The following is an 18,535-nucleotide window of genomic DNA, read 5'->3' as shown; positions in this document are numbered from 1 at the left end:
ATCCTTTTGGTAACAGAGAAGGCAAAGGAATTCCAGGTTGTAGAGGGCCCATAGATTGAATTACCTTATTGACAGCTCTTAGATCTGTCACCATTCTCCATTTACCAGATTTCTTTTTAACAACAAATACAGGAGAATTCTAAGAGCTGGTTGATTCTTCAATATGGTGAGCATCTAGTTGCTCTTATACTAGCTGTTTCTAAAGCCTACAGTTTGTCTTCTGTTAACGGCCAATGTTTAACCCATATTGGTTTCTCAGTTAACCATTTTAAAGGGAGGGTTGTTGATACCGCTAAAAGGTTGCTAGTTGCTTTGTGTTCTTGTACAGCCTGAATGGCCGGTGACCTTTATATAAAGTACCTTATAATAACCTTTCCAGAATTGTGAGTTTCTGGGGCTGCAGGAATGATAATCTGGGTATTCCATTGCTGCAGCAGGTCATGACCCCATAAATTTACTGCAATTTCCCTCTTTGACCTCAGTTTCCCTCTTTGACCTTCTAGCCCAATACAGTCAACCCATCTCATGCTTTAACTTGAGATATGGTTCCAATTCCTAGTAATTGAACATCTACCTCCTGAGGAGGCTAATTTCAATGCTGAGATTCTGGAGTAATGATATTCACTTCTACATCTGTGTCTATCAAACCCACAAGTACAATGCCATTTATATGCACTCTTAGCTTTGGTCTTTGATCATTTATAAAAGTCTGCCAGAATATATGTTTCTTATTTCCTATTGGAATTTTTTATTTATCCTTCATGCTTGTTCCATAATCCAGAACAATGTGGTCTTTTACAGAAGGCTCTGGATTATTTCCTATTGGAATTTTTTATTTATCCTTCATGTTTGTTCCATAATCCAGAACAATATGGTCTTTTACAGAAGTCTCTGGATTTTTTAATTTTACTGGTGAGACATGTTCTCCACAGTGACTGGAAATGACTGGACCACTTTTGGCTTGGGGACCGGTGCAGGAGAATTATATGTATTCTGTCAATCATGTATTTTAATAAAATGCTGATTGGCCAGGCAGGAAGTATAGGTGGGTCAACCAGACAGGAAGTAGAGGCGGGGCGATGAGAACAGGAGAATGCTGAAAAGGAGGAAGCCCATTCCTCCAGTTCTGCCCAGACCACTGAAGAGGCAAGATGTAAGCTGCCTTGCTGAGAAAGATACCGAGCCATGTGGCTAACATAGATAAGAATAATGGGTTAATATAAGCTACAAGAGCTAATAAGAAGCCTGACCTAATGGGCCAATCAATTTATAATCTTATGGAGTCCTCTGTGTGATTTTCTTTGGGGCTTGCCAGCTGTGGGGTACCAGATGGGACAGAAACCCCAACAAGCAGCCCGTCATGTTACAGGGGCCTGGGAACAGCCTCCCAAGAAGGTTCCCAATGGTATTGGATTGCTGTCTTTTGTTGATCTGCGTTCATTGGTCCAGTGTAGGCCTTTGCCACACTTTCGACATATACCTGAAGGCTGAGTCCTTCTATTCTTGCCATTCCCAGAGGAGATATTATTCCTGGGAATTCCTTGTCTGCAATCCCTTCTCAGATGTTCTATTCTATCACATTTATAATATTTGATGTCTCCTTATTCCTTTGGAAATTGCTTCTCCTACCCAAGATTCAGTATTATAGTCAAATGTCTCAATGTTCATTGCATGTAGAATCTATACACCCACTGGTGCTGATCTAACCTTTAAAGACCCAAGTATCTTTTTACATTCTAAGTTGGCATTTTCAAAAACCAAAGATTCAATAAGTACTTGTTTAACATCTGGGTCTGTTACTCCTATTTGTACAGCCTTAGTTAGTCTTTGTAAAAAGCCACTAAAGAGTTCTCTCTGGCCCTGTTTAACCCTGGTATATGATTCAAATTTTTCCTAGTTCTTAAATCCTGTCCCAAGCATTTAAGGCTGCTTTGTGGCATAGGGACAAGATTTCTTCATCATAAAGAGCTTGAACCTGTGGGTCAGCATAAGGGCCTTCACCAATAACTTGATCTTGGGAAGTCTCAAGTCCTTTTGCTTTTCCCTCTTGGTCTAAAATTTTAGCCTCCTCTTTGAAATAGCATTTAAACATCAGTTGAGGCCTGTTATCCAGGACTGCTGAAACTAACTGAAGCCAGTTATGTGGCACAGCTTTAATGTTAGAAGTCCATGTCTTTATTATCTCCCTAACAAATATGGAATGCAAGCCGTAAGCTACTACAGCTTGCTTCATTTCTTTTAGATCATTCATTCCTATAGGTATCCATCTACTTTCTTTGGATCCTTTTGGGCCTTTAGAACTTGATGCTTTGTCAGAGTAGATTACAGGGTAGAAAGCTAAAACCCTGGGTAAGTCATCTCTGACAGCTACTGGAGATGTTGAATCCTGTCCTTGTACCTTCTTTCCCTGCTCATCAGCTCCAATAATTTCCTCAATTATTTCAAATCTTTTCACTACTGTCTTTTGTAAAGCCTGAATCTCCTGACCTGTATATATATCTCTAGTGGTTTCACCGAGGCACCTAGCCTCTGGTCCTCATTCTGCACATGTGATTCTAAGGTTTGAAGTTTTTCCTTTAAAGATATATCTCATCTTTGGACATTATTTGGATAGCATACAGATTGCCTTCCTGGAGAGATAATCTATCTGCTAACCTATCATAACTTTTAAACAAATTTTGATTGTCAAATTCAACAATTTGACAAAAATTCTTTCAGATAATTTCTCAGTACTCTTAGACATGGATTCAATTTTGTCTGTCAAATTAATGTTACCCTTTCATTAGTATTATTTTTTTCAGGTAACCTTTGATTTTTGATGGTATTAATCCTGTGAGCTAACTGTTCATTATTAGTCTATAAATACTGTATCATTTCTAAAAGTGCCTCATTCTTGGCGCTGTTATCAAACCATTTTCTTAAGAATATAATATGAAGAAAAAAACTGAGTCCCAACATCCAATAGATGGATGTATCACAATAACCATATAAGTCTTGCAGAATATAATCCATAGTATTAGCAAAAAATTTACTAAAATCTTCTATGGTCATATTGTCTGCAATTATATAACTTTCAAGTTTATTGGTTTATTAATTAATAAAATATTTACCTTATATTATGTTATGAGGTCTGGTAAATTGTTTTAGGTGTAATAATCTTAATTGTCCATCAGGTGTTGTGGTTGTAGAGTTGCAACTACTGGTGTAACCTGCTGCCATGAACAGTTGTAAGCTGCTTTGGTTTTTTCACCTTGGTGCTGGTTAAATACTGAGAAATATTCTTTACTTGACAAATTAAAAGCAATTAAATCAATTCTGTACACAGAGCAAGAAACCCAGAACTCATGGCCGGGAGCACAAACCGGAAGTTGCACAAGTCACCACACAGCAGGGGGAAATTTCAAGTTGCTGCATGCAGTTCGTCCCACTGTGGTGTTTTTTTTTGTTTTGTTTTGTTTTGTTTTTTTTACAAAAAATCACCTAGGTTAAAGCAGGCCAAGCAGGCAGGGGTGGGAGACTTTCTGGGCTGTGGACTGGTTAGGCCTTTATGCCAGTCCACCAGGTAGGTGTGGAGTCCAGATTCACGTGGGTGCCAGACAAAGAAGGACGCTAAAAAGAAATCCCACACTAGTTCAGTATTGAGTATAATAAAGGGTTATTTATTTAGGGGTAGACTCACAGATCACAGTCCTCTGCATGAACAGGGAGCAAGAACTGAATCGCGTTGCCAGAAGAGAGAGGCTGGATGTTTGCTTTACATAGACATTTATAGTATAAGAAGTCATGCCCAAGTGGGTGGGTAACTTGAAGGCTACTGGCTGTAGGAAATCCTACAGCACCACATTGAGCGTGCATGGATTCCTTGTGACATTTTCACACATGCAGATCGTGTACTTGGACATATTCAGGCCTGCTGTATAGGACTATCTTCCTAGCCAAACTGCCACCCTCTTTGTCAAAATAGCTATGCCCAGTTGCGTGTTACCACTACTGATCTTGTGGACTACTGACAGCCCCTCGGAGTGAGAGGAGGTTGGGGGGATCAAGGTACACCCTCCTGAGGTTCCCGCCATCCATTCTACCCAGTTGTATGCTGTTCTGCCCTAATTGTATGCAATCTCAGGCGATGCAAGACTATATAGGCTTGGGAACTGAGGGGCCTTCATCTACAAGGCTGTAGGGAAGCTGTCATCCATGCTGAACAGAGTCTACACACAGACTCTGGTGTAGGGTTACACTCCTGTGGGAAACCCTGCACCCATGTTTTGTAGGTGTAAGTCCAATAAACTCATGAGTTCTCAGGGTGAACTTTGTGGAGCCTTGACTAGTTGGGGACTTGAAAGAAGGATGTGTTACATTTCTTTATGGTGTGGAATAGTTGTGTAATGATGCAAAGATGTGCTGCATTCTTTTATGCTGCATTTGTTTAACTCTGTGAATCTGTGATACTTTGCCTGCCTGAAACACCCTATTGGTCTAATAAAGAATTGAATGCCCAATAGCTAGGCAGGCGAGGCATAGGTGGGGTTGCCAGGCAGAGAGAATAAATGGGAGAAGAAATTTAGGGAAGGAAGCAAGAGTGAGAAAAAGAGAAGAGGAGGATGCCAGGGGTCAGCCACATAGCCAGCTATGGAATAAGGAGGAAAGAAAAGTATACAGAACAAAGAAAGGTTAAAAATCCTAGATAGAAAATGTAAAGAGAAAGGGGATAATTTAAGTTAGAAAAGCTGGCTAGAAGCAAGCCAAGCTAAGTCTGGGCATTAGTACAGAGGAATAAGTCTCTGTGTATTTATTTGAGAATTGGGTGGCGGGTCCCCCCACAAAAATATAAAAATACAACAACTACAGGGGTGACCTTATTTATATCCCTTCTGAGGTGCAGTTCTCGGAACAAGTCTCCTGTGGTTACTGCAAAGAAAATGAACCTGTGTGCAGAACATGGAAGGAAGACAACGACACTGCTAACTCAGTAGCTCATCCTGTGTCACATGGTAACGTCATGGCCTCGAGTCCCTGATTCTGGTCTCCGGTTTTGATATTAACAAGTCATGTAATCTTTGGGCAAAAAATTTCTTCAGCTCCCCATAACGCATGACACCCCCAAGAACCTCACTCTTCTCACTTGGTTATTAAAAGAGGTTACAGCTGAAACATTCTTCTTGAGGAGACAAACTAAAGAACTTTCTAGGGCTACTTGAGTGTTTGACATGTTTTGATGTTTTCAACCCACTGGGTATTGCTGGGGTTGGTAATTTGGGGTTGATGGGAGGTGAATTTTTCTGACTAGAGTTCTACATCGATGGGGTATGAAGAGTCTGTTTAGGCTGGGTAGCCCATGTTTAAGATGGGTAGCCCATGTTTAGGCTGAGTAGCCCATGGCATGGAACCTTTGAGGCATTAAAAGACCAGAATTCTAAGTCACAGGAAAAGTTAATACAACCCCTAGGTATAGTCAGCACTGGGAGTTCCTAATTTTAGAACTGTAATCTCTGAGAGTAGATTTGTTCTCTTGGGGAGGGGAGGCATCTGGGACCAGGCTCAGAAGGAAGGGGTCATAAATTGACTGGGAACCAGCAGTTCAGAGCTCCCAGCTTGCTCCACTCTGCCATTTAAGCCCTGTCAGCCTGGCCTATTGTGTGATCAGGAAGAACTGAGCACCCCGTGTGATGTCTGAGCTTACTTGGTCCTGCCTTCGGTGCCTGCGCCATGGGGGGAGCATCTGGCTACGGCCCTCAGCTCTTCCCTGCTCTGCCTGGATCGCAGGGGGCGGCTGCGCGTGCTGCATTTCCTGGGCCTCCTGCCCTGCCCAACTTCTGCTCAGGCCAACAGAGGGCAAGGCAGATGGAACCCTGGGACGAGGTGGGGAGTTCTGCCTTTGTCTCTGTCTGCTCGGCTCTCTGGCAGTGGCTGCACCTTGTTGGTCGACCAAGTTCTTTGTCCCTCACCTTTGCTCATCCAGCCCTAACCATTGCAAATCGTGGGGTCCCTTGCCAGCTCCTATATGCCAGCTCAGCATTTCTACAGCACCCCGGTCCCTGCCATGAACAGCCAACATGGATCCTTCTCCCAGTCTGAATTTCTCACGTGGTTTGGACCTCTTTTGTTACCAAGACAGATTGCACTACTTACTCGATGGTCCCCAAAGGGCTCAAATGACTGTACACTTGTTACCAAGACTTCATTCCCTTGGGCCTGAGCAGCCCAAGTGGGATTGAACTTCAGAGTCCTAGAGAGGAGATTCTCACCAATCAAGCAGTGCCCCAGAGTCCGTGCCCAAGGTCGTCTGAAGCCGACTCACATTTATCTTCCTGAATTTGGAGAAGGCCAGTGGAGAGCGGCACTTCCACGAAAGGTCGCCAATCATCTTAATCAAATAGTATCCCTCGCATGGCTGGGCCGCGGCCTCCGTAAGGATTTCCCACATGACACATTTTGTCTCCTCTTGGAGGACAGTGATATTGGCTGCAGGCCTCTAATAGAGCTTGAAATTGTCCTGGCGGCTGTTTACTCTTCTGCAGAGTGGCGCTGGGCTCCGAGCCTTGTTGATCTAACACCACTGTGTCTTTCATTAAGTAAGCCCTCACACTTCCAACGTGTGCTGTAAGCTCAGTAAATATTTTATTAGCCTTTGTAATTAGCCACTTCATCTCACAGCACTGCTGGGAAGTGGGTCAGTGTGGCAGCCTCCTTTTGCCACCCAGGCAGGTGACAGCCTTCCAGAGATGGGACGTGGCCTTGAACCTGAGGGTAGCAGGTATAGTTCCTTCCTGGGATAGGCAGGAGTGAAGCTTGCTGGAGCTGATGGGAAGTCTAAAGTCCAGGGATAGGTCAGTAAGGACAACTATCCTTGCCCAGTGGGATAGGGACCACCTCTACCTGGGACTGTTGAGCATGGGTGGGGGAGGGGGAGAAAGGTCAGGAGATGTGAATAGCACACAGAAGCTTCCAGATCATGGACATTCTGTAACAACAATTTCATCTGTTTTCCCTTCCTTTGCCCGCCTAGTGCGATCCCCTTACTCTTGGATAGGACAAGAACAAAGCCAGCGGCAGTATTTCAAGGGGTGAAGTCCAGCGCTGTAAGAGCTATAAGAGCCCTTATATTGTGTAAGCTTCCCAGCAGACACACATGTGGTGGTTCTAATGAGAATGGCCCCATAGTCTCCTATGTTTGCATGCTTAGTCCCCAGCTGATGAGCTGTCAGGGAGGGTTAGGAGGCGTGGCCTTGAGGAAGTAGATGTGGCCTTGTTGGAGGAAGAGTGTCACTGGGGCTGGACTTTGAAGTTTAAAAGCCCAAGTCAGGCCCAGCGTCACTCTCTTTCTTGGCGTGTGGCTCAGGATGCAGCTCTCAGGACTGCTCCATGCCATACACGCCCCCATGCCCCTGTCACGGCGATAATAAACTAAGTCTCAGAAACTGTAGGCAAGCCCCCAATTAAATGCCTTCTTTACAAGAGTTGTCTTCGCCATGCAACCGAACAGTGGCTAAGACAACATGTATGCTGATATTTTGAAATATGTGCATGTGTGTTCACGTGAGTATGTGTGTGCACATGTGTGCATGTGATGGTCAGAGGTCACGGGTCCAGTTCTGGGGCTACAACTCAAGGCTGAACGCTGTGCAGCAGGCACTCTGCCGACCGGGCTGTCCCACTGCAGGGCCCGCAGGTCTGCCCCTCCTCCTGGGGCTCATATTGAGGAGAGCTTGCAGTTTCTGGCAAAACATCCTGTTTGTTCCTGTGCTCCCTCTGCCCCCCCTGGGGGTTAGCTATAGGGCCTGCTAATTTCCCACCTGTCTGGGGGGACGGGAAGATTTCCATTGTGCAGCAGCTAGGTATATAAGGTTTTTTTCTAAGCTTATAAGTAAATGGTATTCAGCATTCTCTCTTCACGGATGACCCACGTCTCTTGCGTTCCTTTAATCTCCAGGCCCTTGCCAGGCTCGCAAACGGTACCATAGAGAATTGCACAGGCGTTACACCCCACCAGCACTGGACGTTAATTTCAAAGCATGTTTTTCGAGGTGGAATAAAATCATATAGAGCTACTAAACCAGCTGACTGCCGTGATATTGAGACCTTTCCACTAAGGGATGTTTCTAGCTCCTTAGTGACATCGGATGATGAGAGAACGAGACAGAAACTTGCTGTTGCTGAGATTCGAACATTCTCCGTTTTGTTCTGTTGTGTCTTGACAGCCACAGACAGCCACTGCTCAGAGCCTGTCGTGAACAACGCCACGCTTCATTCCACGGCTCAGTCTTGAGTTCAGTTTGGGGGTCATCCCTTATCTTTCTGGGTTTTCCACTGCTTGCGTTTTCCTGGTGCGTGTCGGAAAGAACAGAATCAGAAGCAACACTTAGTCACTCTTGGCTTTTAAGTGTGTTTGTCTCTCGTGAACTTTATGTGGATGCACATTTTGTTTACTTAGAGTCCCTTGTCTTGTTTTTAAAGACATCTCATTTGTGATTCTTGGATTAAGTAGTGTCTCAGTTTCTGGAATTTCAGTGATAAACACTGCAACCGAAAGCAATCAGGGGAGGGAAAGGGTGATTTGGCCTTCACGTGCAGGTCACAGTTCCTCACACAGAGTCAGGGCAGGAGCCCAAGACAGGAACTTGAAGCAGAGACCCTGAAGAAGCTGTGCTCACTTGGTGGCTCAGGCTCGGGCATGCTGTGCGGTTCCTTACCCTGTCCTGCACCACCTGCACAGGGAACGGTGTCGCCCTTAGTGGGCTGGGCCCCCTCCCACATCCAGTGACCATCAAGACAGTTCCCTATAGACATGTCCACAGTCCAAACTGATGCAGACACTTTCTTCAGGTGATTAGGCCGTGCCAAGTTGACAGTTCACATTAATTATGAAAAGCGGCACATCTGTTTTTAGTTTTCTTTCTCTTTTCTGGTTTTTATTTATTAGACTCATTGTTTCTGCCTTTTTTTTTTTCTAGAATGCAGCCTGATGGTACAAGTTCCTTCTCTCATAGCTGTGATCTGACGAAAGCAATTTAGGGAAGGGAGGGTTTGTCTTGGCTCAGAGTGTGAAGGGGCAGTCCGTCGTCGTGTGGGGGAGGCAGCGGGAGCAGGGGCAGGGGTCACATTGCTTCTACCCTCAGGAAGCAGAGAGGGGCGAAGGCTGTGCTCAGCTCACTTTCTCCTTTCTGCACAGTCTGTGATCCCCTCCCCGCTCCTCTCCTCATGCATGTACGCATTCCCCCCATCTTGTCCCTTAAACTATGGGACAATTTTAGTCCCTTAAACTAATAGGGCTATGTTGACACCCTATTCATAAGGCTGGGCATCTTAGAAGAGGTCTCTGCATGAAGTTATGTTTGGTTCCACTTACAAACTTGATTCATTCGCCTTTCTCAAATATTTGTAAGAAGATATTCAATGTATTTGGTTTCCTACTTAAATGCTCATTTTTCTGTGTTAAAACTTTCCTAAGAAAACTGTTTAAAATATTAAATTTATGATAATGTTAAATCTAAGTTTATCTCAATCTGGGAATGATGCTATATGCCTGCAATTCCAGGACACTGGAAGCTGAGGCCGGAGGATTTCCACAAATATAAGCTAAACCTGGCCTACATAGTGAGCTTCAGATCCTGTCTCAGAGAAACACAATTAATTAATAAAAAGTAGTTATTTCAAATTTTATAATTCTACCTAGAATTGTAAATATCAATCAAATGGTAAATCCTTTTAAAAGATTTTATTTGAACTCTGCACTCACACGTGCATATGTGTGTGGTGTGTGTGAGTTTGTGAGTGTATGTAGGTGCCAGTGGAGGTCAAGAGAAGCGGTCAGATCCTCTGGAGATGAGTGGGAGGAGCCTGGGCAGGGGAACCAGTCACTGGACATGCGTGTCTTTTTAGTACATGCAGTGGAGGAGAGTTACCCCTGAAAACATGCCTGGCGCTAGGTCCTACCGACAGAGTCTGGCTTCTCTCCAGGAGAGGGGGTCATCCAGGCCCTCTCATCTCTCACCCTCTGTCCCTGACTCCTAGCCAGGTGGCGGGGATCCACGCTGCAGAAAGTCATGGCCGTGGAAGACAGGAGTGTGGCATGAACTTCAAACCTAAACCTGGAAGGAGAGGTAAGCCAGGCATGATGGCCTAGCTCTATAATCCCAGCACGGAAGCAGAGGCAGGGGGATTGCTGCAAGCTCAAAATCAGTCAGATCTACAGAGAGACTGTGCCTACCCCTCATCCCCTAAGAAGTCAGGGGACGATAGAGAATGACACGGGATGCTGACATCTGGTTTCCATATGCATGTGCAGGCGTGCACCCACACATGTGCTCAAGCACATACACACGAAATACCCGTGTGCACATGCACACATGCAAAAGATCAGTGCAAGGAAGAGAAAGGCAGAACCAATGGCTCCAGTTCTGTCTCCAGCTCACCCCTCTGCTGTTGGCGTTCCAGTGACCCAAGGCCAGTTTGTCAGTCACCAGATCGGCTGTGAGGCATGCCACACAAAGATGCTGGTGGGCCCTGCACTAACTTGCTCCAGGGTGTAGGTTTTGGACCATTGCCCACGGCATGCATGGCACAAGAATGGGTTTTAATCCATAGCTTCAGTAATAAAATTTGCTCCGAGACTCAGCTCCTGGCCTCTAACACGGAGAGCGAACACGTAAACACAGGCAGCACATGCCTGCGCAGAACCTCGCCTCAGAGTTTAGCAATTAGAGGGTCTTTGTCCACAATGAGTTTAAAGATCGGCTTATGTTGTCCAAGGTAGTCCACACTCTTTAATCTCAGAGAGTAAACAAGACTGTCTTTAAGGATGTTGTGTGTGTGTGTGTGTGTGTGTGTGTGTGTGTGTGTTTCTTCTCTGTTTTAAACTGAAGAGAAAAGAGGGGGAGAGGGGAAGGGAGGGGAAATGAAGGGAGGGAGAGAGGAGATGTTCAAGGCTAGACCCCTGGGCCCAAACAATGCCGAGCGGCTGCCGACTCTGGCCGGCCCTTCCAGCGCTATTTTCAGTCCGCAGGGGGCAGTTTCCCATTTCAGAGATTGAAAACAGCACATCCCCTTGAAGTCCACGGTGCGTTTCATTTGTGGTTTGAGAATTCCCTAAAGGCAGGGTTCAAACATGATCCTGCACCCCCCCACCCCACCAAGTACAGCGCAGCCTGTAGAGTCTCTGCAAATACTTGGGAACAGGTTGCTCAGCAGACTGTACCCAGAAGACAGCAGGCAAACCTCAGCACAGCCCACAGGCTCTCCTCTCCTCAGAAACACCACCCTTCTGACTCAAGCCTCAAGCCGTTCCTCCCTTCCACGCCTCGCCAGTGGTGGTTTCTCTCCTGTCCTTCCTTGCATTCAGTCTCTTGGCTCAGGAACCACCTCACAGGAGCTTTCTGAACCTCCTTCCTGCTTCCCATGTTTGTTTTCCTGCTACCGGTAGCTTGGCAGAGAGCTCCTGAAGGCCTGGACTTTATTTGCTTAAGGTCTGTTTTCCCCAACAGACTCTTTAAAGGGACAGAGTGTGCTCATTCACTTCTGTAAAGCCTTGCACAGGACAGTTAGGGCTGGGCTGAGTTCAATAACTGGGTGTCAAGAACCAGGCTAAATAAATACCAACTGATTCTCCCTTCCAGTTCAAGACTGTAAAGGATGCTGTGTCCATGAGCCACCATTATTCAGGGATGGTCACAAGCCCCCGGATTTAGTGGTTGTTTATTAAAGTGTGGCTTGTGGGGGAGCCAGAGGAGATGCACCATCTGAACAATGGCACGGCTATAAACGGTTCCTGGGCATGGAAGTAAGGTACCGCTGGTGGCATGGGCATGCCTGTTGGTTGTTGGAGATTTGTGTTTTCACTCAGAAGACTGCCCAAAGAGTAGACAAACGAGTTTTCTGATGGACTCAGAGGAGACAGATGGACACAGAGAAAAAGGCGGGGTGGGGGGAGGTTGGCTAAAAAGATGAGCGGTGTTTTTGATCTGGGAAGTAGAGAAGAGGGTGAAGCGATCATTGCTGTGTTGCTCCATGGAACGATCAAGTTCATTCCCTAAAATCTGACTCTCGAGCTTTATTGAACAATAAAACATTAAAAGATGCCCCAATGCCTGTTCCCATTTGGGGAAGGTACAATCACACCGACCCTCCTTCTAGTTTTGATTCTTAAGAAATCGTTTTTCTCTATGATGGGGGATTTCCTCAAACACTGATCACGTTGTCCGACCAGGAGTCCAGTCTCTTGCTGTGTGTGTGTGTGTGTGTGTGTGTGTGTGTGTGTGTGTGTGTGTGTGTGTGTGGTGGGGCAAGAGGCATGCCATTGCTAAGCAACAATTTGCTGAACTTCGGACTTCCATGGGATCTAAACATTCCAAACCTGTTTGAAGACCCGGCAGCACAAAGCAAGCATTTCGTCTGTGGCCCTCATTCTTGCTCAAGATAGGAAAACACCACTGCCTGCCACTTCCTGTCCCTCAACCAGGAGAGAAGATAGGACAGACGGACACAGGGCGTGGAGGTTCTTATGCCAGAGCTCTTGGGATGATTTCAGGTGATTTTTCTGTTCTCACTTTCTTCTATGCTCCTAATAAGTTTGGATGATCACAAATAAAAACAAAAGCAAAAAACCCCAAAGCAAAACAAACAACAACAAAATCCTAGCCCAACCTACCCCCACTTTTTCTTTCCTTCTTTCTTTTTGCCTGGCAGGTGTCTTGGTCACTTTGTTTTTGCTGTGACCAAAAGTAACTTAAGGAAGAGAGGGTATATTTGGGTGTATGGCTCCAGAGGGATAAGAGTCCATAACAACTGAAGGCCCAGTGCTAGGGGCTGGAACAGGAAGCAGAGATCACTTTCAACGGCAAGCTTGAAGCGGAGAGTGTGCACTGGAAGTGGGGTGAGGCTGTGGCTCTCAAAGCCCACCCTAGTGACGTACTTCCTCCAGCAAGAGCACACCAGCTCCTCAGATAGCTCCACCAGTGATGGGCCAAGAGTTCAAATACCTGAGCCTGTGGGAGGGGACACGTCTCACTCGAACCATCACAAGAGGGACAAACTTGGCCTCCTGCATGCTGGGGAAGCACCAGGTCTTTTTGTAGTCTTAAAGCTTGAGACAAGGTCTCAAGCAATTTGCTTAGGTGAGCCTGAAGCTCTCCCCTAGACCCTGGCAGACTTGAACATGCAATCCTGTCTCAGTCTCTCTGGCCACTGGGATTACAGTCTGTACCGCCAGGCTTGACCAAACCAATTATTTTGAAATAGTTATAGGGTCATACACCCGTTCCCCATCTCCACCAGGATCTGGCTGTAAGGGTAAGACCGGGAAAGCAACTCTGATTCAGTGTGTGTAGTTCCACGTCTTTCTGTCACGTGTTGACCCCTGGGTCCACTCTGCAGTCTGTCTCTGGAGTCATGGTCCTTTGCTGCCCCACCCCCAGCTCTGAATGCTGCTTCCTTCTCTGTGTTTAGTCCGCTAAAGATTGGTGTGTTCATGAAATCAAACAGCACACAGAGCTCTGAGACTGGCTTTCTTCACTCGCCGCGATGCTCTTGAGTGAGTCACTATATGGGCTGTTGTGAGAATTAGTATTTGATTTCTTTTTATTGGGTGAGATTGCAGTTGATGAACGGCTGCTGCCTGTTTACTCCTCCGTGGCGAGGCACTTGGTTTGCTTCTCATTTGGAGCCTTTACAGATACATCTGCTATGATCATATGAACTCTGTATTGCTGAGGTTTTGATTTCTCTGGAAATGAAATTTCTGGGCCACATGGCAAAGTGTGTGTTTGGTTTTTGATGGTGGTGCCAAATCGTTTTCCAGAGGGATGATGCCAATTTACATTTCCACAAATAATGTATAAGAACTATTTTTCCAAATAGCCAAATCTTTGATAGCATTTGGTATTTTTACCACTTTTTATTTGAGCTGTTTTAATGTCTATAGAGCAAAGCCCGTGTCCTAGCAAGGGCTTGGGGGCTCGTTTGTAACTAAAGGGACATGAGGAGCTCTTTAAAAAAAATTACTTTTCTCCCTGAGAACAAACCCCATGTTCTCAACTACACAACCAATTGACTCCGTTTATTAAATAACATTTGCCTGATACTTGGAAATAATCATTTCTAAAAAGTGTGTGTGTGTGTGTGTGTGTGTGTGTGCAGTACCCACAGATGCCAGAAGAGGGAGTCAGATTCCCTGGAGCCAAGTTACAGGCAGTTGTGAGCCATCTGATGTGGGTTCTAGGAACTGAACCTGGGTCTTCTGCAAGAGCAGCAAGTGCTCTTAACTGTTGAGTCGTCTCTCCAGTCCCAAAATTTAAAAAAGAAATTAGGAGTGTCTTTAAATATCTGGGTGGGAGTTAACCACATTTTGCCAAATACACAAGTTTCTTTCCATCTTAGAATATTTTTTCCCTACAGATTTAAGCATTTTGAAGTTACCACCTGGATGAAAAGGATCTCTTCTCAAATATATATTTTTTTCTTCCTAAATTATTCTGACACTATCTTGAGCAGGTTATCTTGAGAATAAAGACATAAACATTTTATCTATTAACTTTTGATTTCAAAGGATAAAAATCCCACTGCTTCCTTATTGTAATGCATGTTCACGAAGGTAAAGTGTCCACATGGTTTTAGAGCCGTGCACAGCCTCGTCCATTATTCCAGTCTTTTCTTGGCTGTTGACCCTCTTAGCCTGTGTTCCTGGAGAACAAAACAACGCCTATTAACCAGAGGACGAGCAACACGCAGCTTCCCTTGAGTCAAACTGTCCTGACTCACAAGCTGAGCAAGTCCCTCTGCCAGCCTTACCCCCAACCCTACCCCCTACCCTTTGCCCCCTCCCCATGCCTGCCCCTCCCTGCCCCTGCCCTCCCCCCATCTGACACTTCCTGGATTTTCTCTGTTGCTCTTTGCACATCTTGACTTAGTGACAACCGTTTCCTGTGGGTCCAAAGGTTTCCAAAACCATTAAAAACAAACAAATAAATCACCTCTCCTCTGGTTCAGGTATGAATGGCAGCTCCAAAATGCTAGAGATGGTCCTTTGAGGAAGCTGAGGGGACCACAAACACCCTTCATCTTCATTCCGTGAGTCAATAGTAAGTATGAGCAAAGTTCTGTCTGGCTTCCTTAGAATCAGAGTGGGAAAGGAGCTTGGCCAGGTGGTCTCTGGGGAGGTCTCAGAACACAGAAAAAGGAGGAAGGTGACTGCCTGTGGCATCAAGGTAACTGCTGTGGGCAACAGGGCTCAATCTCTGGCAGCTATTGCCTTCTAGAATGTTCTATCCAGAGAATGGGAGGCTGGGTATCTGTCTCCTGGATCTTACTGTCCACTGACTGAGAGGCTGCTGTGGAGTTCCCCTGTAATATACAACCTAACTAACTTGAAGTCTGTTGACCTCCTAGCTTCAGAAAGGGGTGCACACTGCAGTGAGGGACGGGCTTCTTTGGTGTCTGAGAAGCAGCTTGACACGTAATCCCACACTGAACTTGGCTACCAGAGTTGTAACCAAAATCAAAGGTGAGTGACTATGTCATAGGTGCCCAAAATTCCTGGCCACCAATCCCTTCTGAGTCCTCTGTCCCTTGCTGTGCCTGGAGTGACGATCTCTGGCAGATGGATCCTCTCTTCATTGCAGCCTCAGCCACGGGATGGAACCTTAGGGAAAGGACCAGTCTCCATCTCCCTGCTGGCCTGTTGGCTTGTCCACACCCTGCCTTTGCAGAGACACCTGTGTTTGAGGGGCACTTTGTAGCCTCAAATGACCCCAAAGGAGGCTTCTACTCCAGAGAACGTCATAGCTGGGGCTGCAGATGGCTCCGAGGGTCAGAATGTTTGCTTGGCAAGCGTGAGACCCTCAGTTCCCATCCCTAGCACCCACATAAAAAGTCAGGCCAGGTCGCACACTCACCCGTAAATGCCAGGGCTGTGGATGCAGAGAAAGGAAGATCACTGGGGCTTTCTCTAGACTCGGTGAGAGACTGCTTCAAGGAGGTAAATTGGAGGGTGACAGAGAAGGACACCACTTCTGACCCACACAGAGAGACAGACAGACAGACAGACAGACAGACAGACAGACACTGCAGCTGACCACCATAGAAAGTGGCAAAGGGTCACCTCACCTTGCTTGGACTGTCTTTTCTCTGTGTGTCACCTGGCTCACACTCCCACAGACCAGTTCAAGGCCCCCCCCACCCCCGTTACTGCTGCCCTCAAACGTGCCCTGCTTGCCTTTTCACCGGCTTGTGCTGTCCTGTGCGACCTGGGGACTCCCATGGAACCGCACCAGTTTCTTCCCAGGTTCTAGGGTGCTGTCTGGGAGCCAGCAGCTATTCGTAGAAACAAAGGAGCGAGGTGAAGGGGAAGAGGGACAGGGAAGGTGGTTGCCAGGGGATAAAGCAATTAGGTTGTTTCACAGCTGCCAAAGATAAGTCACCTGACACACATGGGGAATTCCCAGACCAACCTTGCACCAAGAAAGGTTCTTAACTCAATCTGTTGCGAAACTCCCTACTTACTTAGGTACTTTGCCTTTTATTACTGTGTAAGATGTTCCAAGGGTCAGTGACTCAGACCACCCGGTGACTTGGCTGTGGTTTCCTGTGAGTCAGGCCTGCTAGACAACCCTGGACAGAGGTGAACGGGAAACTGGGCCAGAGACAAGCTAGAGAGACCAGCGATGGACAATACAGACATGCAGGCCTCCTCCGCCCCCAGCACTGGGGTCAGAAGGGCAGGCAAACTGTGAGTCCCAGACACTTGTGCCTGAGTGGTGCAGCTCTTCTGTGTCGACCTGATGGTGGTGGGTGGAGAGGACCCGAGTGCAGCCATGCCTTTCCCGGAGCAGAGCCGGCCCGATAGAGGATGCAGGCGGACGGGGAAAGCCAGCTGTTTTCTTTCAATACCAAAGCACACGGAGGCTGCTGTGGCCTCCCTGGCTTCCTTCCCCTCTGCCTCTTGCATTCTTCCCCCTCACTCAGCATCTCCTGATGCTGGTGCATGTCTGTGATACAGAAGGCACTTGAGCATGTCAAGGAGCCAAGGAACAAACGCGGAAATGTCTGCTGCATTTCCTCGAGAGCTCAATGACGTGAAGTGTCCCCAGGACGAAGCCGATACCACCTTAGTCCTCCTCCCAGCCCACAGCAGCTGCCTGGTCTTGGCTCATCTCCACCCAGGTCTCAAGATAGTTACCGCTTAAAACGACTGGGAGCTGGTGGGCGGAGGAGTCAGGTGTTTTGCGGCACAAGTCTGAGGGCCAGGTACGTTCTCAGTGTGCACCTAAAAAGCTGTCAGCGGCAGCACGTGCCTGGAATACCAGCATGGACCCCAGGGACCCCGCACTGTGATTTCCCCGCGCTGGTGCCTACTGCAATCTGGCTAACTCTCAGAACCTAAGGAACCGGACCTTGATACCAACGTCACGGTGGGGGGGGGGGCTCTAACGGGGTCACATACGGGAACCTCACTACAGGGCATGCGGGGCTCCTCCCTGCAACCCGTCTGGCATCTCTAACTTCCCGTCTCACTGGATTCTCAGGCCCGAAGAGCGGACTCTATAATTAGACTATTCTCCCGTGGAGTTCCTCCCAGCCTCATGCCTCTCTGTTTTCCTCCGATTGTCTGCCTCTTCCTTTCCCACCCACAACGTGAGGTTGCTGTCGGGTGTGCAGGAAATGTGTTAAAGGCACTGATGTTTGTGTTGCTGCCCGGTCGCAGGGGCTTCGCTCCCTGGGGAATGTCTGAAATGTGGTCGGGCGGGCCAGCCCACATTCCCACCAGCACTGGGCCAGAAGATTGTCATTAGCAGAAGGTCCTGCGAGAGCCATGTGCCGTCTATGGGCACCAGCTTCGGAGACTCGGGTCCAGTCTGCACCAGCACTGCCTGGGAGCCTGGCTGAGCCCTGATTGTGTGAGTGCAGCTTCGAATGTCAGCATTCCCCTCCAAAAAAACTTACAGAAGTTGAATTAAAATAAGAGGAGAACTTTTTGAAACTTGTAGGAAACCTGGGACTTAGACTCTCCCCTTTAGACTCTCCAGCGCAGCGTGCTGCAGCTAACACGGCGGATGAAAACTACTGCTGGCTCAGAGCCAGATTCAGGCCACCACTTCTTTAAATAAAGTTTTATTGAGACACAGTCATTGTTCACACATATTCTGTGGCTGCCTTCTTGCTACAGCAGGATGGTAGCTACAACAGACCGCATGACCCACAAGCCAAAATGTTTCCTATCTGGCTCTCTGTAGGTTTGTCGACCACTGATGGGAAATCAAGCTTCTAGACCTTCAGGCTCATGTGATCACATGGCAGGTCACGAAGCTTAGCACCCATGAAGGGCTTGACAGCACACAACAGACAAAAATTAACTCAAAACCTAAACACACTGTGAATCTGAGGTGTGCCTGGCAGGGCTCACATGTGATGCACGGAGTCAGGTCACTGCAGCCATGAACACATGACATGAGAAGTCTGTGCTCTGCATGTTACGTACCACGAATGCGCCTGTGTCACCTCAGCTCAGATTTGAGACTATCGCCTGTTGCAAACTATGGGTTTACAC

At 47.0% G+C, this 18,535-nt stretch overlaps 2 long non-coding RNA genes across 3 annotated transcripts; one reads left to right on the top strand and one right to left on the bottom strand.

The window, feature by feature from the left end:
- The first annotated feature begins 12,289 nt into the window (after window positions 1–12,289).
- LOC125393568 (uncharacterized) lies at window positions 12,290–18,112 on the top strand. The gene is made up of 4 exons (XR_007229857.3): window positions 12,290–12,523; window positions 14,980–15,071; window positions 15,379–15,493; window positions 16,523–18,112. It is a non-coding gene; the product is annotated as an uncharacterized LOC125393568 (long non-coding RNA).
- On the bottom strand, window positions 14,337–16,365 carry LOC146894532 (uncharacterized). 2 transcript variants are annotated; one of them, XR_015737646.1, is made up of 3 exons: window positions 16,205–16,365; window positions 14,964–15,101; window positions 14,337–14,673 (listed from the first exon to the last, which is right to left on the bottom strand). It is a non-coding gene; the product is annotated as an uncharacterized LOC146894532 (long non-coding RNA). The 2 variants fall into 2 exon arrangements; XR_015001703.2 differs by lacking the exon at window positions 16,205–16,365 and having other exon boundaries at window positions 14,964–15,395.
- Window positions 18,113–18,535: the final 423 nt, after the last annotated feature.

Source organism: Myodes glareolus, chromosome 4 (assembly GCF_982192425.1).
Source record: "Myodes glareolus chromosome 4, mMyoGla1.1, whole genome shotgun sequence".
In the NCBI taxonomy this organism is placed as follows: domain Eukaryota; kingdom Metazoa; phylum Chordata; class Mammalia; order Rodentia; family Cricetidae; genus Myodes; species Myodes glareolus.
Note: the sequence above shows the minus strand (reverse complement) of the source record. Positions and strands in the feature narration are given on the sequence as shown.